Source organism: Tamandua tetradactyla, chromosome 7, assembly GCF_023851605.1.
Source record: "Tamandua tetradactyla isolate mTamTet1 chromosome 7, mTamTet1.pri, whole genome shotgun sequence".
Lineage (NCBI taxonomy): Eukaryota > Metazoa > Chordata > Mammalia > Pilosa > Myrmecophagidae > Tamandua > Tamandua tetradactyla.
The window spans coordinates 62,797,273-62,823,505 of NC_135333.1; the positions used below are offsets into that span (position 1 = coordinate 62,797,273).

A 26,233-nucleotide genomic window follows, 5' to 3' on the forward strand; every position below is an offset into this window, starting at 1 on the left:
CATCAGCTCTTCACAATACACAAGAGTTAAAAAAAATATCATCAGCTCTTCACAATACACAAGAATTAAAAAAATAGTTGGGTAAGGAAAATCACAGGGGATCACTTCATTGTTTACTTTATTTCTCTTTAAAATGCCACAACCAATTTTGGTTTGTTTCCTTCAGGGGATAAAGAAATAAGAGAGGAAAAAGGGAAGATTACAGTGAGCTTCCTTTAGGCTACTGGGTCTCTCCTGTGTTTCTGCTTAAGGCAGCTAGGCTGATCGCCTCTAATTGCCTTGAGGATATTTAGAACAAGGAGCATCACTCTCTTCAGCCCTCATTTGGATAAACTGTTTTGTTCTAAATAAATGAAAAAGAACAAAGCAGAATTATTATACTTTATTCTCCAAAAGGTGTTGGTATATAGAGAATGAGTTTTGGTTTAAATAAATACCAGAAAAGCAGTGAAAATGTAGCAGAAGGTCATTAAAGTCCTGTATTTATGAAGTTCTTTACCTCTTCTATTACCTTTCCAGTGAAATCATATTATATGGTATATACAATTAGTATCTACTCACTCTGTCACTATAAGGTTCTTCTTCCTTCAATATTACATTTCAGAAGGACAGGACTAATGTTAAGTCAACAAAGGAGGTAACTAACTTCCTGAAATAAATGTGTTTTCCATAGCATCTCAATCACTTTGAGACTTCTAAAATAGGAATATTAAAAAGAAACACATATAGGGTGCCTGGGTAGTTCAGTGGTTAGAATGCCTGCCTTTCATGCAGGAGACCTGGGTTCGATTCCTGGACCATGCACTGCCCCCCCCCCCCCCGCCCCCCCAAAAAAGAACAGAAACACATATATTTATATACAGGAAAAATATATCATGTGGCAATCTGCCACCCAGAAAATACTACAAAGTTAATCAACAAGTATTCACGGATACCTCTTATTTGCAACGTAACGCTTTTATCAATCTTTTGTGTCAATTTTTAGTGCTCCTTCATGATTTAGACTGATAAAGTAGATTTCAAGGAAACAAATATTCTCAGAAAGAAAGAGGATATTTCATAATGATAAAAAGGCTAGTTTATCAGGAGTACATGAAAATCATAAACAGGTATACAACTAATAATAGAGCTTCAAAACACATGAGGCCAAAATGGACATAATTCAAAGGATAAATAGAGAAATGTACAATTATAGTTGACAATTTTAATACTCTTCTCTTAGCAATTAATAGAACAGATTAAAAAAAGTTCAGTGAAGACACAGAAGATCTAAACAACTCTATCAATCACCCTAATAAGGTATTTATAGAACACTGTACACCACAACTGAAAAACACCATTCCTTTGAAGAGTACATGCTATGTTCAATAAGATCAATCATATTCTGGGCCATAAAACCAGTTTTAAAACATGTAAAATAATTAAAATCCTACAAAGAATGTTCTCTGATCATAACGGAATTAAACTGGAGATCAGTAACAATAAAATATCTAGGAAAAAAATTGTGACACTAAAACATACACTTTTGGATGAAAGAAGAAATCTACAGGAAAAAGAGGAAACACTTTAAACTGAATAATGAAAATACATTAGAATTTGTGAGATGGGGCTAATGCAGTGGTTAGAGGGATATTTATAATTTTAAATACTTGTTTTAGGAAAAAAAAGATATGAAACAACAATGTAAGGTTTTATTTTAAGAAGCTAGGAAAGAACAAAGTCAACTTAATTAAGTAGAAGGAGTAAACAATAAAGAGAAGCTTATGAAAGAAAAAACATACAATAGTAAAAATGAACAAGACCAAGAGTTGGTTCTTTGAAAAGATGAACAAAATGAATAAACCTCCAGAGAGACAAAAAAATGGAGTGAGGATTGTGGGAAGATGGCAGAGTAGAAAGCTCCTGGAATCAGTCCTCCACCCAAACAACTATTAAACACACAATAACTGTCTGAATCAACTATTTCAAGATTCCAGAGTTCAGCAGAACACTGTACAACATCCAGGGAAAAGCAGGAAGAAGAGACTGGTAAATCACTTCAAAAAAAAAAAAAGATCAATATGCTCAAGGGGATTGTCATGGTTAGGGATAGGTGTCAACTTGGCCAAGTTGTGGTATCTGTTTATCTGATTGGGCAAGCGCTGGCCTGTCTGTTGCAATGAGGACATTTCATAGGATTAGGTCATGATCACGTCAGCTACATCAACAGCTGATTCCATTTGTAATCAGCCAAAGGGGAGTGTCTTCTGCAATTAGTGATGCTAAATCTAATCATGGGAAGCCTTTTAAGGAGGACTCAGAGGAGACAGGTTCCATTCCTGCTTTGGCTGGTGAGCCTCTCCTGTGGAGTTCATCCAGGCCATTCATCGGAGTCATCGGCTTCGCAGCCTGCCCTGTGGATTTTGGACTTTGTGTTCCTACGGTCACGTGAGACACTTTTATAAATTTTATATTTGAAAGTGTTCCCTGTTGATTCTGTTTCTCTAGAGAACCCTAACTAATACAGGGATGAAGGGGAAATAAAGACAGAACTAAAGGATATCAGGAAAACAATGAATGAACAATATGGAACTCTTAATAAAGAGTCAGAAATTTTAAAAAGGAACCTAACAGAACTATGGGAATTGAAGATAACAAAAACCAAAACAAAGAATTCCTAGAAATGTTTCAACAGCAGATTGGAGCTTGCAGAAGAAACATCAGTAAACTGAAAGACAAGATAATTCAATGTGTCACTCCAAGGAGCAGAAAGAAAAAAGAATTATAAAATACAAAAACAGCTTGATGGGACACCATCAAGCATATCAATATAGACATTGAAGAAAGAGAGAAAAGGGAAAAAAGAATATTTAAAAAATGACAGAAAACTTCTCAAATTTAGTGAAGACATGAATATGCTCATCCAAGAAGCCCTGAGAGTACCAAACAAGATATGCTTGAAGAAATGTACACCCCATCACATACTGATCAAATTAACAAATGCAAAGGACAAGGAGAGAGTTCTGAAAGCTACAAGAGAAAAGCAATGTATTATGTTCAAGGGAGGCCCAATTAGATTAAATGCCAATCTCTCATGGAGATTAAATGCCAGTCAATCATGGAAGAAAGAAGGCAGTGAGTTCAAATACTTAAAGTGCTGAAAGAACATAATTGCCAAGCAAGAATGTTATATCTGGCAAGATTCTTTTTCAAAAGTGAAGGACAGATGCAGACATTCCCAGATAAAAGCTCAGGGAGTTCATCACTAGTAGATCTGCCTTACAAAGCAATGCTAAAGGGAATTCTTCACAGTGAAAGAAAGGACACAGATAGTGTGGTTCAAAGTGATAAAATAAAGACTCCCATTAAAGGTAACTTTTTAGGTAACTGTAAATGCCAGTACTATCATATTTATTGGTATGTAACTCCACTTAATACTTTCTATTGGTGCTTGTTTCAGTTTGCTAAAGCTGCCAGAATGCAACACACTAGGGATGGATAGGCTCTTAAAAAGGGGATTTACTTAGTTATAAATTTATAGTTCTGCAGAGGAAAGGCAGCTGGCTTTCTCTGTCATATGAGAAGGCACATGGTGAATGGTGGATCTGCTGGGCTTCCGTCCCATCTTCTGGGTTCAAACGGCTTTCCCCAGGGTGAGTCCTTTCTGCATTTCCAAACTTCTGGGTCTGGGGGGGAAGGAGAGGGAAGGAGAGGGAGGAAGAAAGAGAATCTTATCTGGGAAGAAGACACTCTGCTGTGATCTTTACCAGTCAGACTTTGAATGCTGTCTCTGAAATTCCCTAGCACTCCTCTTCAGTGGTGCTGTCCCGTCTGGTGATGTAACTATGTCCCATGTCTAACAATTTTTTAATTACTTTCCTAATAAATTCTGTTTTTATATCACTGAAGTCTATGTTGTCTGTGAATCTGAGCCTATAAATTAAGTGGCCACAATATATTGCCTTTCATGCAGCAGGTATTCCGAGCTGCTGAGCTCTCTTCTGACTTTTCTCTTTTAAATCTCCATTGAAATTAAATGTCACTCATTGTGGAATGCACTCCCTTTAGTAGACTGCAGATATAATCAGCTACAGATGAATTTTACATGCTGATGATTTGTGTCCAGAACAATGGCGCATCATCACCTGGCCAAGTTGATACCTGACCCTAACTATCACAGAGCTAAAATGTGAATACATTAAAAAGTAATGATAAAATTTTTTTTTTTAAAGTAATGATAAATCAATGGTTTGGGACATAGAATGAACAAAGATACAAGTTGTAACAAGTACAAAAAAAGATGGGGGTATAGAGAGACAAGGTATATACATACAGAGTTTATGTATGCTGTTGAAGTCAAGTTGGTATCAAATCAAATATGATTGTTGCATATTTAGGATGTGAAAATTTAATTCCATGGAAGCCACAAGGAAAATATATGAAAAATAACTCCGGATAGAAATGAGAAGGGATCAGACAAGGTACAATACAAAAAAATCAAAGTAGTCATTAATGGAAGAGTTGAAGGGTAAAAAAGTTATAAGATTTTCAAAGACTGAACAGCAAAATGGCAAAACAAAGTCCTGCATTATCAATAGTAACTCTAAATATAAATGAATTAAACTCATCAGTCAACAGGCAGAGATTGGTTGAATGGATAGAAAAGAATGACTTACATATATGCTGTCCACAAGAGATTCATTCACCTTACATTCAAAGACAGCAAAGTAAAAGGATGGGAAAAATATACCAAGCAAGCAGTAATCAAAAGACAGCTGGGATAGCTATACTAATATCAAATAAAATAGACTTTAAGTAAAAAACAATTACTAGGGGCAAAGATAGCCATTATGTAAAGATAAAGGGGTCAGTTCAACAGGAAGACATAATAATTATAAATATATATGCACCTAAGAACAGCCCCAAAATATAGACGACAAATACTAATAGATTTGAAGGGAGAAATTGACAGCTCTACATTAACAGTAGGTGACTTTAATACACCACTTTCAATAATGCATAGACCATCTAGACAGAAAGTCAATAAGGAAGTATAAGAGTTAAATGATACCCTAAACCAACTAGACCTAAAAGACATATATATAACACTAGACATATATAGAACACTTCACAACAACAGAATACACGTTCTTCTTGAGTGCACATAGATCATTTCTCCAGAACAGACCATATATGTGGCCACAAAACAAGTCTCAATAAATTAAAAAATATTAAAATCATGCAATTGAAATCATCTCCAACCACAATGGAATGAGCTGGAAACCAATAACTGAGGGGGAAATGGAAAATTCACAAATACGTGGAAATTAAAAAATGTACTCAAACAATGGGTTAAAGAGAAAATCTCAAGGGAAATTAGGAAGCATCTTAAGGTGAGTGAAAATGAAAATACAACCTACCAAAACCTGTAGGACGCAACAAAAGGCAGACCTGAGAAGAAAAGTTATAGGTTTAAGTGTTTACATTAAAAAAGAAAAAGGATTTAAAATCTGAGCCCTAAATGTAAAATGGAAAACCTAGAAAAGAAGGACAAATTAAATCCAAAGTGAGTATAAGGAAGAAAATAACAAAGACTAGAGCAGAGATAAATGAAATAGAGAATTAAAAAACAATGGGGAGACTCAATAGAAACAAAATTGGTTCTCTGAAAAGTTCAATAAAATTGACAAACTTTTAGAAAGACTGACAAAGAAAACAATCATTCAATTGGGAAAGAATAATCTCTTCAATAAAGGGTGATGGGAAAACTGGATCTCCATTTGCAAAAGAATTAAGGTAGACCCCTACCTCACCTCACAAACATAAAAAAATCAACACAAAATGGATCAAAGACCTAAACATAAGAGCTAGGAATATCAACCCCCTAGAAGAAAACATAAGGAAGCATATCCAGGTCTTTGTACTAGGCAATGGCTTATTAGACTTTACACTAAAAGCAGAAGCAACAAAAGAAAAAAATTTTTACTTTTGCACATCAAAGGACTTTATCATGAAAGTAAAATGAAAACTCCACAATAGGACAAAATAATTGGAAACTACATATCTAATAAGTGTTTAATATCCAGAATATAAAAAGAAATCTTCAACTCAACAACAAATAGTCAAGATTCAAAAATGGGCAAAAAGCTTGAATAAACATTTCTCCAAAGAAGATGCACAAAAGGTAAAAACTCACATAGAAGAATATTTTAGCAATTAGGGGTAAGGCAAAGGTATCTTAGCATCTTAGTAAGAATCCAGAAAGCAATAGTATTAAAAATTGAAAAATTAGACTTCTATGCTAATTGATAATTCTAACTGATAATTCGACTTCTATGCTAATCAGAAGATACCACAGAGAAACTGAATAAACAAGCCACAGACTAGGACAAAAAAGGACTGGTATCTAAGATATATAAAGAATGTTTATAACTGGGCAGTGCAATGGTGGCTCAGTGGCAGAATTCTCGCCTGCCATACCAGAAACTCTGGTTCGATTCCTGGAGCCTGCCCATGCCAAAAAAAAAAAAAAAAAAAAAAAAGAATGCTTATAATCTAATATAAATGGGGTAAAGATTTGAACAGACACTTCAGAAAGGAAGATATACAGATAGCAACTCAATACATGAATATTATTACTCATCAAAGAAATTAAAATGAAAACCATAATGAAACACTACTAAGCACCCATCAGAATGGTCAAAATTAAAAAGACAATATTAAATGTAAATGGGAGCATAAACTGTTATAATCACTTTGGGAAAAGTTTCTTATAAAACTCAACATATAGTCCGGGCCAAGATGGCGGCTTAGCAATGTGTGCGTTTTAGTTTGTCTTCCAGAACAACTAGTAAATAACCAGAAACAATACAGAACAGCTCCTGGGACCACATCAGTGACTGGACACACAGCGTACCCCAGTCTGGACCAGCTGCGAGCCCCCCCAGAACCATGAGTTCCCCAAGCCACGGCAGCCAGTACCCCTCCCCCACGGCTGCTTCCCAGATGGGAAAGGAAAGAGACTTTACCAGCAGCAGGGGCTGAGCCCAACCAAATGCCAATTGTGGAATTAATTAACAAATTCTGACTACTGAAAAAGGCCCCCAGCTCAGGTGAACCTGGTCAAAGCGGAGGTTGCTCATTTTGGCTCCGGTGCCAAGGGGGCAGGGCTGACAGAAAAGGGAAAAAAAAAAGAGAAGGAAACAGAGGTTTTTGTGGCTGTGTTTCTACAAAGATTTGACTGCCTTTGGATACAGCGGCGGGGCTCCTCAGGCTGCAACTGCCCCAGGCATAGGCAGAAACAAACTCGTTTTGAGGGCTTGTCTGAAACCTGTGCCTTCCTCAGGGAAAGGGTGAAGCCCAACTCAGGTGGAATCCCTCTCTCAAGGAATTCAGACAGGAGGGCTTGGTAATTTGAAGCCATTAAAACCAGCCTACAACCTCTCCTCTGTTTCCACCACGCCCCCAGCCAAAGTTAAAGGTACCGCATCATCTTATGCTGGTGGGACCTGCAGGCAGACAAGCACCCCATACTGGGCAGGATAAGAAAAACAGAGTGCAGACACTTCACAGGAAAGTCTGTCGACCTGCTGGGTCTCACCCTCAGGAAAAACTGATGCAAGTGAATCTTTCCTCCTCATGGAAGGCCAGTTTGGTCTGGGAAAATCCGGCTGGGATCTATAATACCTATGTAGACCCTCCTCAGGGTGGGGGGAAAAAGGCACCATACAAGCAGGGCAAGAAACAAGAAAACAAGAACTGAAAAATTCTCCTCTGTTAAACAAAACCTAAGCTAGAGGTCCAGAAAAAGCTGAACTAAATGTCAAAAAACAGATAGACAACAAATTCATCCAGCAAGAAAACACTAGGTAAAAGAAGTGCAAGCAATCTCCAGAATAAACTAATTAAGGTAATTAAATGCCTAGACGCCAGCAAAATATAACAAATCACACTAGGAAAATTGAAGATACGGTCCAGTCAAAGAAACAAACCAACAATTCAAATAACATACAGGAGCTGAAACAATTAATTCAGAATATATGAACAGACATGGAAAACCTCATCAAAAACCAAATCAATGAATTGAGGGAGGATATAAAGAAGGCAAGGAATGAACAAAAAGAAGAAATCGAAAGTCTGAAAAAACAAATCACAGAACTTATGGGAATGAAAGGCACAGTAGAAGAGATGAAAAAAAACAACGGAAACCTACAATGGTAGATTTTGAGAGACAGAACATAGGATTTCTGAACTGGAGGATGGAACATCTGAAATCTGGCAAGAAAAAGAAAATATAGGGAAAAAATGGAAAAATATGAGCAGGGATTCAGGGAATTGAAGGACAATATGAAGCGCAGGAATATACATGTTGTGGGTATCCCAGAAGGAGAAGAGAATGGAAAAGGAGGAGAAAAACTAATGGAGGAAATTATCACTGAAAATTTCCCAACTCTTATGAAAGACTTAAAACTTCAGATCCAAGAAGTGCAGCATACCCCAAAGAGAATAGATCCAAATAGACATACTCCAAGACATTTACTAATCGTAATGTCACAGGTCAAAGAGAAAGAGAGAATCTTGAAAGTAGCAAGAGAAAAGCAATCAATCAGATACAAGGGAAGCCCAATAAGACTATGCGTAGATTTCTCAACAGAAACCATGGAGGCAAGAAGACAGTGGGATGATATATTTTAATTATTAAAAGAGAAAAACTGCCAACCAAGAATTCTATATCCAGCAAAATTGTCCTTCAAAAATGAGGGAGAAATTAAAACATTTTGAGACAAAAAAATCACAGAGAATTCGTGAACAAGAGACCAGCTCTGCAAGAAATACTAAAGGGAGCACTAGAGACAGATACGGAGGCAGAAGAGAGAGGTGTGGAGAAGAGTGTAGAAAGGAAGACCATGAGTGAAGGAAAATTAGAAGGACATATAAAAGCCAAAAGGCAAAAAGCTCAGGCAGTAAGAACACTGATGTTGATAGATTAAGCTTCCCAATCAGGGGACATGGACTGGCAGAACGGATTAGGGAACGGGACCCATATATAGCCTGTCTCTACTCAAAGGACACGAGGGCAAGGACACAAACGGATATTTGCACACCAATTTTTATAGCAGCATTATTTACAAATACCAAGAGATGGAAACAGCCAAAATGTCCATCAACAGAGAGGTGGCTAAACAAACTGTGGTATATACATACGATGGAATATTATGCAGCTGTAAGACATAATACAGTTATGAAGTATATAACAACATGGATGAACCTTAAGGTCATTATGCTGAGTGAGATTAGCCAGAAACAAAAGGACAAATACTCTATGGTCTCACTGATAAAACTGACATTAGTGAATAAACTTGGAGAATTTCGTTGGTAACAGAGACCATCAGGAGATAGAAATAGGGTAAGATATTGGGTAATTGGAACTGAAGGGATACAGATTGTGCAACAGGACTGAATGTAAAAACTCAGAAATGGACAGCACAATGCTACCTAACTGTAATACAATTATGTTAAAACACTGAATGAAGCTGAATGTGAGAATGATAGAGGGAGGAGGGCTGGGGTCACAAATGAAATCATAAAGAAAGATAGACAACAAAGATTGAGATGGTATAATCTAGGATTGCCTAGAGTGTATAATGACAGTGACTAAATGTACAGATTCAAAAAATGTTTTTGCATGAGGAAGAACAAAGGAATGACATTACTGCAGGGTGCTGAAAATAGATAGTAATTAATATTTTAAAATTTCAACTTATGTGTGAGACTAAAGCAAAAAACGTTTATTTGGTACAAAATTTATATTTTGACTAGTGCATTTCCTAATATAACTTATGTAGATAGCTTGGTTGAACAATATAAGTACATGGAACCTTGGGTAAGACATGAGATTTTGTTGGTTTGTCCAGAGTGATTTGATCAGTGAGCGGAAAAGTATTTGCAAAGTCCCCTTTGGGGAATGGTGAGAACAGGAGAAAATTCAACCTTCCCAAGTTGAATTCTTGATATTCTTACAAGCAGTGTGGACAACCAAAGCTATAGGCTGAGCCCCAAGTCTTGGGGTTTGTTCATACGAAACTTAACCCCACAAAGGAAAGGTCAAGCCTACTTAAAATTAGGCCTAAGAGTCACCCCCAAGAGAACCTCTTTTGTTGCTCAGATGTGGCCTCTCAATCCAGCCAATACAACAAGCAAACTCACCACCCTCCCCCTGTCTATGTGGGACATGACTCCCAGGGGTGTGGACCTTCCTGGCAACGTGGGACAGAAATCTGAGAATGAACTCGGACTCAGCATCAAGGGATTGAGAAAAACCCTACAATGAGATGAGACCCAGCATCAAGGGATTGAGAAAATCCTGTCGACCAAAAGGGGGAAGAGTGAAATGAGACAAAGTGTCAATGGCTGAGAGATTCCAAACAGAGTTGAGAGGTTATCCTGGAGGCTATTCTTACGCATTAAATAGATATCACCTTGTTATCCAAGATGTAATGGAGAAGCTGGAGGGAACTGCCTGAAAATACAGAGCTGTGTTCCAGTAGCCATGTTTCTTGACGATGATTGTATAATGGTGTAGCTTTCACAGTGTGACTGTGAAAACCTTGTGTCTGATGCTCCTTTTACCTAGTTTGTTAACAGACGAGTAGAACATATGGAATAAAAATACCTAATAGGGGGAACAAATGTTAAAATAAATTTAGTTTGAAATGCTAGTAGTGATCAATGAAAGGGAGGAGTAAGGGGTATGGTGCATATGGGTTTTTTTTTCTGTTTTTGTTTTATTTTTCTGTTGTCTTTTTGTTTCTTTTTCTGAATTGATGAAAATGTTCTAAGAAACAATCAGGATGATGAATCTGCAGCTATGTGATGATACTGTGAATTACTGATTATATATGTAGAATGGAATGATTACATATTGGGAATGTTTGTGTTTCTTTCTGTAATTTTTTTATATTAATAAAAAAATTTTTTTTAAATTGAAAAAAAAAAAACCTCAACATATACCTAATTTATAACCAAGCAAATTCACTTGCAGATATTTATCTAGAAAAATATAAGCACATGTACACCTAAAGAGTTGTACAAGGATGTTTATCAGCCTTATTCATAATAGAAAAAAACTGGAAACAGGCCAGATATCCATCAACAGAAGAAAGCATAAATAAGCTGTGGATCAGTTGTCATACAATGGAATTCTACTCAGCAACAAAAATGAACAAACTACTTATTTAAGCAGCCAAAGGAAATGCATTATATTATCAAACGCATTATACTGAGTAAAAGAAACCTTTCACAAAAAGCACAGACTATATATGCATAGTTCTGTAGTTCTAGAATAGGCAAAACTGACCTATATGAAAAAAATATTAATAGTGGCTGCCTCTGGGGTTGAGAGTGAGTGCAGACTTGGAAGGGGCAAAATAGAATTTTCTTGAGGGATGGTAATCTTCTGTATCAGCGGTTGGCAAATTACAGTCTACAGGCCAGATCCAGCCATCAGTTTCTGAAGTCCTGTGGGAGCTTAGAATAGATTCTGCATTTTTAAATGGTTGAAAAAAAAATCAGAAGAACAATAATATTTCAGGACTCATGAAAACTATATGAAATTCAAATTTCAGGGTCCATCCATTTATGTATTGTCTATGGCTGCTTTCATATTACAACAACAGAGTTGATTAGCTGCTACTGAGACTTCATGGCTCTTGAAGCTCAAAATTTTTATTATCTGGTCCTTTTACTATCTGACCCTGTTATATATCTTGATAGAAGTTTAGGTGTCAAAGGTGTATGGGTATTCATTTGTCAAAACTCACACAAAATACTTTATTACCAAATCTGTGCATTTCACAGATTTGTACATTTGTATATTACAAATTATATATATATGCATATATAAAAATACGTATATTACAAATCTGTCCATTTCACAGATTGAGAAAACAAATATAAACTACGTTAGAGCTTTATGACACACATGGAGTGAAATATATATACGTGCCTAATAATTTGAAATACATGAAAAAAAATGAGATGAGTTGATGAATGGAGAGACAAATAAGGTAATATATCAAAGTCTTAAATGTAGAATCTCGTAACCGAGAAGTTAGGATTTAAGGGATGATTATAATTATTGAATCATTATATAAATATTCTGGCATACTGGAGTAGACACAGGGAAAAACTTAAAATCGCTGAACCATAATTCAGCTGTCTTGATCTCCGATAATGATTATTTAGCCTTTATCTTGTATCCTGGTGATTGTAAAAACCTCTTGATTGATCCTCACTTGTACCCATTTTATCTTATTTTTTAACTTTGAAGTCTTGTGATCACTAAAGACAGTCTGTAACGTTTATTAATGAAGGGACCTGGGTCAACCCAGAACTAATCCACCCCAAGTCCAAAGTTATCGTGGTAACTGAAACTGGATCTAACCAAAATGGGCCCACCTGACATGCATAGTAGCTTAGACTTTAACCTCTGAGTGGCCACCTACACCTCACTGTAATACTAAAAAATCACACCCATCATCATACTGAGGCTGCCATTTTCATATAAAAGTACTGTGACTAAGCATGTACTCAATTTGCACATGCTCAATAATTAGATCACCTCTAATTACATCATCTGGAGCCACTGTGCTCATTATCCTAAAATCTGCCCATCTTTTGATACTACAAAAACTGTAGTGATCAGAATCACTACAGTTTTGGGAGAACAGATTTTGGGGTCCATAGGCCATCTGATCTCCTGCTTTGTGCCCAGCAAGAAACTCATTCTCTCTTTGGGGTCTCAGGAATTGGTCACTGAGTACATCAGGCATAGAACTGATCGCCTTTGTCTGGTAACAATCTGAGCCATGAGTATTTATATGTTCATGGTACAATTCTTGTAACTTTCCTATACACTGGAAAAAATTTGTAGTAAAATGTTGAAAAAAGGCAAAATTTCATTAAAAAGAATCTAGTAAAACTATTTATAAAAGTGATTTTCCCATTCATAGCATTTTTCTGGGTCTAATTTTTAAAAGGGGGTCCCCAAATTACGTATCTCTATTGAAAAATATTTCAATTCATTAAAAAAGTTCAGTTCATAGCTGTTGGGTTACCTAAATCTTTAAAGCCCTGGGTTCTAGCAACAAAGATAGAGTGTACCTTTGTAAAGGAAATCCCAAATAGGAACATATTTTAAAAGAATAAAGTATGCAAATATTATTTTAAGAACTCTTCCTACCCTAAGAGTTCCATTCTAGGAAGAACAAACAGCACAAACCCCTTAATATGCTAATAGATGAAACAGTTAAATAAACAAATAGACCTGGTCCCAAGCAGAGAATAAAAAGCTAATCAATGTGGGGGCAGGGGGGAAGAAGAAAAAAGAAAAGACAACAAACAAAAGCTCAATGGCAGTTCTTTTCCAGTTGAAAACCTTGACGTATTTATCTGGTAAAGAGAAAGGATGCCTCTTTTCCTTACTTCACTAGGTTATAAAAATGTTTCAAACACTATTTGGTACATATTTTGAATACTTTTTACTAGAAAATCATCATTACTTTTTTTTTTTAAAGGTTCTAGGCCATATATAAAATCTGATTTAAAAACACAGCTTCTGGGTGGGCCATGAAGGCTCAGTGGCAGAGATCTTGCCTGCCATGCCGGAGACTTGGGTTCGATTCCTAGTGCCTGCCCATGTGAAAAAAAAACAAAAACACAACTTCTATACTGATATGGGAAAGATGAAATTCAATTAAAAATTTTATTTTATATGAAACTTTAAAAAAAAAAAAGAAAGAACTCTTCCTAAAGTAAAAGATAGCTTATTAAATAGAATAAAAGAATCTGAGTGTCAGGTTTAAAAAAACACTGAATCCCCTCATACTATATATTATTAATATTTGAAGCAAGAAAGGTATATCATATTCACCTAAGAGGTACCCAGGATTTATTATTCTTGAGGAAAAGTGCATTTGTAGTCTACTAAACCCAGGATGCATTATCAGAAAGGTTAAGGTACACAACACTTTGGACGAGAGCCACAAATCAGTCCAACATTCTTATGTTGTTACTATACGGTCCTTACTACTTATTTAGCTAGGTAAGAGAAGTTTCTTATCAATAGTTCTCATTTCCTTTTTTTTACTTTTTATTAATGTACAATATAACACATATACAAAGCAAAGAAAGAAAAGAAGCAATAATTTTCAAAACACTCTTCAACAAGTAACTACAGGACAGATCCCTGTTTGTCATGGGCTTCCATATAATCTCTCAGATTTTTCCTTCTAGCTGCTCCAAAACATTGGAGGTTAGAAGGAATAAATATTTTATCATCATAATCAACTTTTTTTCCTTTTTTTGTGAAAAATAACATATATACAAAAAAACCAATAAATTTCAAAGCACATAAAAACAATTAATTGTAGAACAGATTTCAGGGTTTGGTATGGGTTACAATTCCACAGTTTTAGGTGTTTACTTGTAAGATACTGGAGACTAGAAGAAAACATCAATGTAATGATTTCAGTAATCATACTCGTTTGTTAAACCCTACTTTCTCTGTATAACTCCACCATCTCCTTTGAACTTTCTCCCACTATTTAGGGGTATTTGGGCTATACCCATTCTAACTTTTTCATGTTGGAAGGGGCTGTCATTAATATGGGGTAGGGAGATGGAACCTAGGGAGGCTGGCCCCTCTAGGTTTCAGGACTTATCTGGTCCAGGGACCCATATGGAGGTTGTAAATTTCTGGAAAGTTATTCTAGTACATCGAACCCTTGCAGAAGCTTATATATTGCCCTAGGTGTTTTTTAGGATTGGCTGGAATGGTTTTGGTTGGGGGTTGGCAAGCCATGATAGGTAGCAGTATCTAACTGAAGGTTGCTTAACAGTGACCTCCAGAGTAACCAATCAATTCTGTTTGAACTCTCTCAGGCACTGATACCTTATTTGTTATACTTCTTTTCCCCTTTTTGGTCAGGATGGCATTGTTGATACCATGGTGCCAGGGTCACATTCATGCCTAGGAATCATCTCCCACACTGCCAGGGAGACTTTCATCCCTGGATGTCATGTTCCACGTAGTGGGGAGTACAATGATTTCACTTGCAGAGTTGGGCTTAGAGAGAGAGAGGCCACATCTGAGCAACAAAAGAGGTCCTCCAGAAGTAATTCTTAGGCATAGCTATAGGCAGGCTAAACTTCTCTGCTACATACATAAGCATCACAAGATCAAGGGCTTGGCCTATTGATTTGGGTGTTCAGAATGTTTTGACACAGAGGTTTCCTGGATGGTGGTAAAGCTTAACAGTTCCATATTTTTTTCTCCCATCCCCTAGGATGTTCCCTAGGGAACTTTGCCAATACTTTTTATCTGCTTAATATATTCTAGGATGTATCCAGGCATTATGTTAAGCTATACAGGATTAAAGGCTCCATTCTTATTCTGGGCTCCTTGTGTTTTGACTGTTTAAATGAGCTATCCAGACAGGTTGAATTAGATTATGTGCTAAAGAAAATTTAGGTTCCAGACAAAATAAACCTTTCATCTTTTGGTCTCAATAAATACAGACAATGTCTTCCTTACCCCTGTGTTCTGAATCTCATTATTTTTAAATTGGATTTTCTTATTCTCTTTTCTTAGCATGAACACAAAGGCATAATACCTCTTTTTAAAAAAGTCCTTCTAGCTATAGGTTTCCTTATTCAAAGTGGATCAAGTTGTTAGGCTTAGTCTGATACTATCTGGGTTAAAATCTCTGCTACCTAAAGGCTACGTGAACTTGGATAAATTAGGTAGTTTTCCTGTGGTTCAGCTTACACAACAGTAAAACTGTGATAATGGGGTGTATCTCTCAGAACTGTTGTGTTGAATTGTTGGACTGAAGCTTATAAAATGCTTGGTGCTTAGTAGATAATCTTAAATGCTAACTATTAGCATCATTATTATGTAGTTTCTATTCTCTTGCTGAAAATAGCCCCCTCTTCTAAGATCTTTTAGGACTTTGTATAGGTTCAAGCTGCTGGGCCCAGGCAAAAAATGAAACTAAATAGTTTAAACGTTACAGTTTTATCCTAATGATAAAAAGAGAAGGGGGCTATTGTCAACTGATCTTTGACAAGTCCTCCAAATCCACTGAACTGACAAAATAGTCTTCTCAATAAATGGGCATGAATATCAACAGCCAAAAGAATGAAGGAGGACCCTTACCTTTTGACGCCCTATACAAAAATTAACTCAAATTTGATCAAAGACTTAAATATAAGAGCCAGTACCATAAAACTCCTAGAAGAAAATATAGGGAAACATCTTTAAGACCTAGCATTTGGAGGTAGTTTCTTATACTTCACATCCATAGCACAAGCAACAAAAGAAAGGAATAGGTAAATGGGAACTCCATAAAAGTAAAAGTTTTTGTGCATCAAAAGATATTTGTCAATCCTAGGAGTGTAAACCTCCCTGGCTACATGGGACAGAAATCCTAAAATGAGATGGGACTCAACATCAAGGGACTGAGAAAACCTTCTCGACCAAAAGGGGGAAGAGAGAAATGAGACAAAATAAAGTGTCAGTCAGCTGAGAGATTTCAGAGTCAAGAGGTTATGCTGGAGGTTATTCTTATGCATTATATAGATATCCCCTTTTTGGTTTAAGGTTATTAAAGAGACTAGAGGGAAGTGCCTGAAACTGTAGAGCTGTGTTCCAGTAGCCACGTTTCTTAAAGATGACTGTATAATGATACAGCTTTTGCAATGTGACAGTGTGATTGTGAAAACCTTGTGTCTGATGCTCCTTTTATCTACAGTATGGACAGATGAGTAAAACTTATGGATTAAAAATAAATAATAGGGGGAATAAATGTTAAAATAAACTGAAGATTGAAATACTAGTGACCAATGAAAGGGAGTAGTAAGGGGTATAGAAAAAAAAAGGGAATAAAGGTTAAAATATATTGAGAAATACTAGTGGTTAATGGAGGGTAAGAGGTATGGTATATATGAGTTTTTTTCTTTTTATTTCTTTTTCTGGAGTTATGCAAATGTTCTAAGAAATGATCATGGTGATCAGTATATAACTAGGTGATGATATTGTGAGTCATAGATCATATTCCAAGAATGGAATGTTCATATGTTAAAAATGTTCGTGTTTGTATGTTATTATGCTCTGTGAATAAAAATTTAAAAAAAAATGCTAAAAAAGAAAAGCCATCCTGTAGAAAGTTTATAAGAAAACCATTATTTGAGCAAACTGTGGAATATTAAATAGAACTGTTTTTAAGTAAAAAAAAAAAAAAAAAAAGACTGTCAAAAAGCTGACAAGGCAGCCAACTCAATGGGAGAAAATACTTGGAAATCGCGTATTGGAGAAAAGTTTGACATTCTACATACATAAATAAATCATAAAACTCAACAACAAAAGAACAACTCAATTATAAAATGAGCAAAAGATATGAACAGACATTTTTCCAAAGACAAATACAAATGGCTAAAAAGCACATGAAGAGATGTTCATTTTTACTAGCTATAAAGGAAATGCAGATCAAGACCACAATGAGATACCACCTGACACCTATAAGAATGGCTACTATTAAACAAACAGGAATCTACAAATGTTGAAGAGGATGTGGAGAAACTGGGACGTTTATGCACCACTGGTAGGAAGGTATAATGGTACAGCTGCTATGGAAGACTATTTGGTGGTTTCTTAGAAAACAAAATATTGAGTTGCCCTATAACCCATCAATACCACTACTTGGTATATATCCAGAAGAGCTGATAGCAGTGACACAAACAGACACTTGCACACCAATGTTCATAGTAGCATTACTCACAATTGTCAAAAGATGGAAACAATCCAAGTGATCATCAACAGACAAGCGGATCATGAAAATATGGTATATACATACAATGGAGTATTATGCAGCAGTAAGATGAAATGAGGTCCTGACACATATGAAACATGGCTGAACCTTGAGGACATAATGCTATGTGAAATAAGCCAGACACAAAAGGAGAGATACTATATGCTTTCGCTTTTATTACCTTGGTAAAGGTAAACCCAGAGGCTTATAATGCAGAATACAGGAGAAATAGAGATGCCCAGAAACTAGAGATGGGTGAACGGCAAGCTAATAAGGTTGAACTTAAATAAAAGGCAATGGATAGAAGCGAAGGCAGTTCATTAAGTGGGTCTATAAGTAATATTGCCATGTTGAAGGTGAACATGTTTGAAAGGGGTTGTATAGAACCATGTATCCCACTGATTAACACTATAAATACAAATAAGTTTTTGCATAAAAAAAGAAAGAAGGCAGGTGGGGGTGTCTATACAGAAGTGCCTTACCAGAGTGCAGAATATGGCATGCAGAAAGAGCCCATGGAAAGACAGATATGATAATAGCAGAGAGAACCCAGGATGGAAACATCGGAGTGGAGGGAATAGAATCCTCTACAAAATCATGAAAACAGAAACAAATGAGGATTTTAACATTTATTTTAGAGGAGGGAGAGGGAGGGAAGAAAAGCATGAAGGGTAGGAGGCAGGCTCTGTGTCTATGATAAAGAAGAAACAATTAAAGACATATTTGGAGATCGAGATGGTATAATCTAGGAATGCCTAGAGTGTATAATAATAGTGAAATGTACAATGTACAAATTTTAAAAATGTTTTGGCATGAGGAAAAACAAAGGAATATCATTATTGCAGGGTGCTGAAAATAGATGATAATTAATACTTTAAAATGTCACTTTATGTGTGAGACTAAAGCAAAAAATGTTTATTTGTTACAAAATTTAGATTTTGACTAGAGCATTTCCTAATATAACTCATGTAGATAGTTTGATTGAATGTCATAAGTACTTGGAATCTCAGGTAGCACATGAGATTTTGTTGGTTTGTCCAGAGTGGTCCCCCGATGAATCCCAGAATGATTTGATCAGTGACTGGAAAAGTATTTGCAAGCCCCCTTTGGGGAATGGTGAGAGTGGGGAGAAATTCAACTTCCCCAAGTTGAATTCTTGATATTCTCACAAACAGTGTGGACAACCAAAGCTATAGGCTGAGCCCCCAGTCTTGGGGTTTGTTCACATGAAACTTAACCTCACAAAGGATAGGTCAAGTCTACTTAAAATTTAGGCCTAAGAGTCACCCCCAAGGGAGCCTCCTTTGTTGCTCAGATGTGGCCCCTCTCTCCAGCCAACACGACAGACTAGCAGTCTCACCACCCTCCCCCTCTCTGTGTGGGACATGACTCCCAGGGGTGTGGACCTTCCTGGCAACGTGGGACAGAGATTCTGGAATGAGCTGAGACTCAGCATCAAGGGACTGAGAAAAACTCTAGAATGAGCTGAGAATTAACATCAAGGGATTGAGAGAAACTTCTCGACCAAAAGGGGGAAGAGTAAAATGAGACAAAGTGTCAATGGCTGAGAGATTCCAAACAGAGTCGAGAGGTTATCCTGGAGGTTATTCTTACACATTAAGTAGATATCACCTTGTTGTTCAAGATGTAGTGGAGAGGCTGGAGAGAATTGCCTGAAAATGTAGTGCTGAGTTTCAGTAGCCATGTTTCTTGATGATGATTGAATAATGATATAGCTTTCACAATGAGACTCTGTGAATGTGAAAACCTTATGTCTGATGCTCCTTTTAGCCACTATATCAATAGAAGAGTAGAACATATGGAATAAAAATAAATAATAGGGGGAACAAATGTTAAAATAAATTCAGTTTGAAATAGTGGTAAATGAAAGCGAGGGGTAAGGGGTATGGTATGTATAGTCTTTTTTTTTCTCTATTATCATTTTATTTCTTTTTCTGTTGCCTTTTTATTTCTTTTTCTAAATCAATGCAAATGTACTAAGAAATGATGAATATGCAACTATGTAATGATATTAAGAATTACTGATTGTATATGTAGAATGGAATGATATCTAAATGTTTTGTTTGTTAATTTTTTTAATTAATAAAAAAAGTTTAAAAAAAAAAGACATATTTGGGAGAAGTGTACAGGAAATACTCTAGAACTGGGATTCAGCTAGTGCAAGAACAGTCTGAAGCCAAAGCTGAAGATGATGGAATTTATCAAATCTTCTTATTCAAAAGAATAAGAGGACCAAGAGAAAGAAAAGGAGAAAGGGGGGCCAAGAGGAATGGAGAGAGAGAAGGCAGGGGGAATCATGTTATAAATGATCAGCTGTCTCTTCAGGTTGAAGACGTCAATAACTAATATTAATCAAGTGCCCATAATATGTCAAAGTACTACTTTAAGAGCTTTATATTATCTTATTTAAGTTATTATTTCCTTACGCAAGTGAACAAATGAGGTACATGGAGGTTAAGCAACTTATTCAACTTCACATAGCTACTCAGTAGTGGAAGGGTAGGATTTGAAAATAGGCAATTTGGTTCCAAGGATGACATTATGATATTGACCCCAAGCATCAGGACTAGATGAGGCAATAAATTTAAAAGACAGTAATTCAGGCAATATCCAAGGGAGGATGATTACTATTTAGTCCTCCTGTAAAGTTTAATATGTAACTGTTCTTGTGAGTCCCCTTACATTTGCAGTTTGCCTAAAGAAACTGAGTGCCTTATATTATGAGAGAAGTATGTGTGGGAGATAACCAGGGGATGAATGAAAGGACACAGACACCCACTGCTTCATTTGGGCTGTTTTCCTTACTGGCCCCTACACATAATCTTCTCATTCCTAGGACCTTTCTGTTGATTTCCATTCAAAATTCTTTTCCTTTTCCCTTTCATCTACTTCAACTTTACCCAAACTCCAAAACCTAGTTCTTCTCCTAAGCTGTTGTTAATTTCTTTGGCTCCAAATTTCTCACTACATCCCTGGTTGGTTACATTTATAAAAATATCAGTGAAATGAGGTCAGAAATCCACTTAGGTTCCTTCTGGTAAAGGCAGTTTTGTCATATTCCCACATAATAATACAATCCAATTTAACACCTTTTACTGAGTGGATAAAAAATCTTGGGTTATTTAACTTCTATGAGTTCTGTTTTTTGTTTTTATGAAAATGAGGAAGACAACCTGTTCTTATTAGGGCATTATGAAAGTTAAATATGAGAAAACAGATTGAAAGTGTCTGGCCCATAATAAGCACTTAATAGATACTTATTCTTCTTCCTATTTCTCTGCAGCTAAGATAGTTCTGCTTCTTGAATTTCTACTGGTTTTCCAAGTATGGTGGTTTGAAGCTGTATGTACCCCAGAAAAGTTTGTTTAAATTCAATCCATTTCTGTGGGTGTAAACCCATCATAATAAGTAGAACCTTTGGATGAGGTGACTTCAGTCAACGTGTGTATGGTTTAGTCCAATAAGGATGGATCTTAATTCTATTACTAGAGTCGAGGAATGAATTCAGACACGAGTGAGAAAAAGCCATGAGGCCAGAAGCTGAACTGGAAGAGAAGGGAGAGACCAGGAGATGCCTCCATGTGCTTTATCATGTAACAGAGGAGCCAAGAATCCCCTGCAGCCAGTCACAGAATGCCCCAGAATGATAGGGATTCAGGGAGAAAGCATCCCCTGGATGATGCCTTGATTTGGAATTTATTTTAGCCTAAAAACCGTAAGCTAATACATACCCATTGTTTAACCCAACCCATTGCACAGTAGCTTAAGCAGCCTAAGAATCTAAAAACACCAAGCTTTTCAGGAAGGAAGGCTCCTGCTAAAGTAATCTCTGATTCCCTTCTAAAAATACAGGGTCAAATTCTTCTTTGTTTGTTGTTATATGTCAAAAATTGGTCCTGGTACTTATTGTGAGATGCTTTAATGCTCACAGAATCAACTATTCCTTCCAAACTGACAAAATATTACAATTACAAACCCTGTTCAATTCTGCAAGATGATTTTAACACCTCCCTTCCATAGACACAGTCTCTAGAGATTTAAGCAACTTCCACTTTAGCACTATTGCAATAAGAATAATTTTAGGATGTTTCCAACTGAGAAGGGGATTATGTAGACAATTCAACTAGGACAGATAAAAGGGAAATGCCAAAAGAGAAAAGGATACTTGTCTTAAAAGCTTGTGTTAATATTAATATAGTCTCTAATTTAAAAAATATTTTAATATACTGGTCCAAATCCTGCTTTGGGATGTTACAGTGCTAATCTAATAGGCATGTAACCTTATCCAGACTTTAGTCTGTGGAATGCTCTTACATCAAGACCAACTGCTAAGCCTCTTGGCAGGTACGTCCTTTACTTGAGGGTCTGGCAGTTTACAAATTGTTTCCATAGGCAAAGTCCAGAAAGAGCACATGATCACGTACCTACTATGCTTCCAGCTCTCTTTAAAGGATATAAACCACAGGTTACTAAAAGGAAAGCTTCTATCTGAAGGATGTTCATTTAGCAAATGGAAAAAATTTCTGAATTATACTTGACTCCATTTTTTTACAAGTGTGTGCTAAATGGTGGGGAGTCACATTTCATTCTTTTACCATGTAACTATCCTGTTATTGCAGTACCATTTGTTGAAAATTTTTTTGGGGGGAGGGGGAAAAGTGCATGGGCCAGGAATTGAACCCGGGTCTCCAGCATGGCAGGTGAGAATTCTACCACTGAATTACCCTTGCACTCCAGCTTGACTCTGTTTTATTTACATGTGATTATAGATGTAAGACACTAGGACTTAATTATGACTTCCCTTTAAATTCTTAACATTTCTCTAGAGTTCTTTTGTTTTTAAACAAATGAATTCAGAGGAATGAATTCAGACATGAATAAATCTTTCTGAACTTCCTTCACATGTATTAGTAATGCTGATATTAAAGCCAATAGCCACTTCTATGTTCTTGGTTTAAATGCAACTTTACATTTCTGGATTTCATGAATTCACAAGATCATTCATTCATTCAATATTTACTTATTGAGGCATTGTTTTAGATGATGAGACTAAAAATAAACATATTATTGAAGTCACTCCATTACTCTCAAGAAAAAAAAAACATTAAATTCCCTGACCTCCTGGGACCTACATTCTACTGTAAGAGAACACAAAGAAAGAAGAAGTAAAGGGATCCCTTTACTTGGAGTACCCCCTTGGAGTAAAGGGATACAGAGTGGCAGGGAAGGCTCATTTAGAGGGGATGTGCTACGAATCAACAATAATGCCATACAACCAGATTTAATGGCAATTAGACCCAACGCAATTTAAGTATAATACAGTAATGTATTCAGCTGACTTGCTGAATAGTTATATAACTATTATCAAATCATGCTTAAATTCTACTTAGAAAATTCAGAAGACTTGATAGAGATCTTTGAAAAGAACAGAAAGAAATATGAGGGAGAAAACTGCTTTATATTTCACATGGATTTTTTATATGTGGAGGTAATCCTTTTCATACATTCTGCCTGTGTCAGGAGGGTTGCCTGACAGCAAACTCTTTCAGTAACTAAATTTCATTAAACAAATTTATTTTATAATTAATTTCTTTATAAAGTTTTTTCTCAAGAAAAAAATTCCTCAATATATAGGAGATTAAACTTTTGGTGATGAAAAAGGAGATATAATTATTACTATGCCTTGGATATCTCTTTCACTCTGAGCTACAAGTCCTTCTCTCCAGACCACAGAAATACCAGCGGACCTTAAAGTCACAACTTCCAAATCTTTGTTTTGCACTCTTACCTATAAAATGAGAGCAGTGTATTAGACGAGGAACAGATGACAATATTGATGATAAAACTAACTTTTTTTCTTGTATGGGCAGGCTCTGAATTTTTTTTTAATATTAACTTTTATTGGAGCTTACTATTTCTCACAGTTAGATCTACGTTGATGACATTGACAAAAATAAAAGCACACATTTACAGAGTACTTTTTGTGTGAAGACACTGTTCAAAGCATTTCGCATACATTAATTTATCTATTTCTTCCAACAACCCTATGAAGTAGATACTATTAGTAAACCCATTCTATAGATAAAGAAGTTATCTTCCCAAGGTTACCACCTAAGTAGAAGAATCTGGACTCAAAAGCTGTGCAGTTTTGGATCCAGAGTCCATGCTACACTGCCTCACCTAACTCATCTACTTCTCATAATTATCTTCATTTTAAAGATGAAGTACAAAGAGTTTAAATAGCTTGCCCAGGTCAAAGCTAATAAGTGGTGATATTAGGATCCGAGCAGAGATATTTGAGCTCCAGAGTCTATACTCTTAACCACTATTCTCTACCACCTTTCATGAAATGGCCTAATTTCAAAATTCTTTCAGCTTTATACTTCTGTGAATTTCCTCCTCTCTAAGTATTGATTATGCACAGTAACACTTTGCCAGTATATACTGGTGTTCTGTAAAATGTTTTAGATGCAAAGTATTATCTATGTTCTTAAGTTTGATAAGTAAATTTCAAGAGTTTGAAATATTGTTATGAAAACCTGCTCTCTGTAGAATTAGCAAGGCAAAAAGTAAAGGAAACTGAATACCTGATAGCGACTTCTGCAATGTTTTAAGAATTACTCACACATTTTGTTAGGGAAAACCTTTATGATTCAACGTTGTTTATAGCACATTTTAGAGAGTTTGAAATTCCACATTATAAAAACTCCACTCTGGCCAGCCAATTGTAATTGTATTACGTTTAAACTAAAGGCAGTTCATATTTTAGGGCAGTGAGCTCAACAGTGTAATAACTGCAAAAATAAAAATCAACGGCATTTGAATTCTTACTCTTAGTTATTCTATATGGTAGAAGAGTAAGAAAATGGAGATATCAAGAACAAGTCTATGAGTGTTTGCTCATTTTTCACTGTTCTGGTGATGCTACCTATGGGCCTTGTTTCCCAGAACACTGTTTCTTCTCATTGGCAAGAAAAAGGGCTTGTAAACAAAATACAATCCTGTTCACATATGGGGGTGGGGGCTGCTTCCTTCTGAGGCATGCCAAAAAGCTCCTATGTTCTTCCAAAATAGACAAGGCTGAAACAAGTTTATTTCTAAGTAAAAGACTAGTGAATTACATTCAACTACTGTATGCCCCCCACATGCCTCATGATGACAAATATCTATCCTTGTAGAGAGTAAAGAAAAACTGCATAGTAATTTTCTCAACTTTAGCTTTCTTTGGCATGCAGTATTCTACCCTGAAGGTTTTTCGGACTGGTGTTGCACATTTAACCTTTTTTTTTCACACCCTTAGGATAAAGTCATCTGGAAAGCTTCCCTTTTCCATAGAGTATATCTCTTTCTACAACTTACCTTATCATCCTTCTTGGCTGTGTTCACTAGTGGGAGGTCTACAAATGTCCTCATCACTTTAAACAGTTTAACACCAAGACAGACATTTCAGGGAGGACTGACTCCAAAAGAGTGAGATCACCAATAAGCACAGGCAGTGAATCCAGGGAAAACAGGGCCACAAATATGTGTGAACTTATTAATCACAATTATTATTTTTTTCTAAGAAAAGGATTTCCTTAGTCAAACCTCCAGGGCATCAGCTCAAAGGGAGATACTGCCACAGCTGGACTATATTTTCTAGCCAACTGGCCTGGAAGGGAGAATCTAGACAGTGTCCTGGTAACGGTTTAACACAGCAGCAGTTGATGAAAGAGAAGGAAAATAATTCTTTACAGGGACCTTTAAAAAAGTCTTTCTTTACTTTTTTGCTCCTCTTCATTTTTAGGAATAGTTTGAGAGCAATTTCAAGGCCCTAGGGGATGTCTTAGTACACATTCCATAAGAATTACCGACCCTGAGAATTTAGAGCATTCTTCTAAAGATAGAAATAAAAGGTTTTAGTCTATAGTTCAGTTTCATTTTTAAAAAGACTATATATATTTATAATTATCATAGAAAATATGTTTTAAACCTAGACCAGTAATAGAGTATTTGATGAATTTTCTATTCTCAGTTTGATGTAAATCGTTATAAATCTTACCAGGACACTGTAAAATCACCCTATTTAGGGTGATTTAAAAAATCACAACTGGAGAAATTTAGTTATATGCCCTGGAAGTTCTCCCAAAAATGCACAAAAGAAATTATAAAAGTGACTATTAACACACACACATAAAAGCCACAAAATCCAAACCCCACTATGTCAGAAGCACAGCAACACACACAAAAATCTTGTGAAAAAGAAAAAGAGATAGCACACCAAGGGATTTCATGAATTACAGAGAAACAAGAAGTGAGCATGATTGTGTAAAAAAAAGGGAAACAAACAAACCAAAAAAACATTTCCGTAGTTAAGGAAAGCTGTT

At 36.1% G+C, this 26,233-nt stretch overlaps 1 protein-coding gene across 17 annotated transcripts in view; it reads right to left on the bottom strand.

Moving 5' to 3' along the window:
• The window catches only part of ERC1 (ELKS/RAB6-interacting/CAST family member 1), a 755,438-nt gene that overhangs the window by 90,384 nt on the left and 638,821 nt on the right, over nucleotides 1-26,233 (bottom strand). The window lies entirely within an intron of this gene.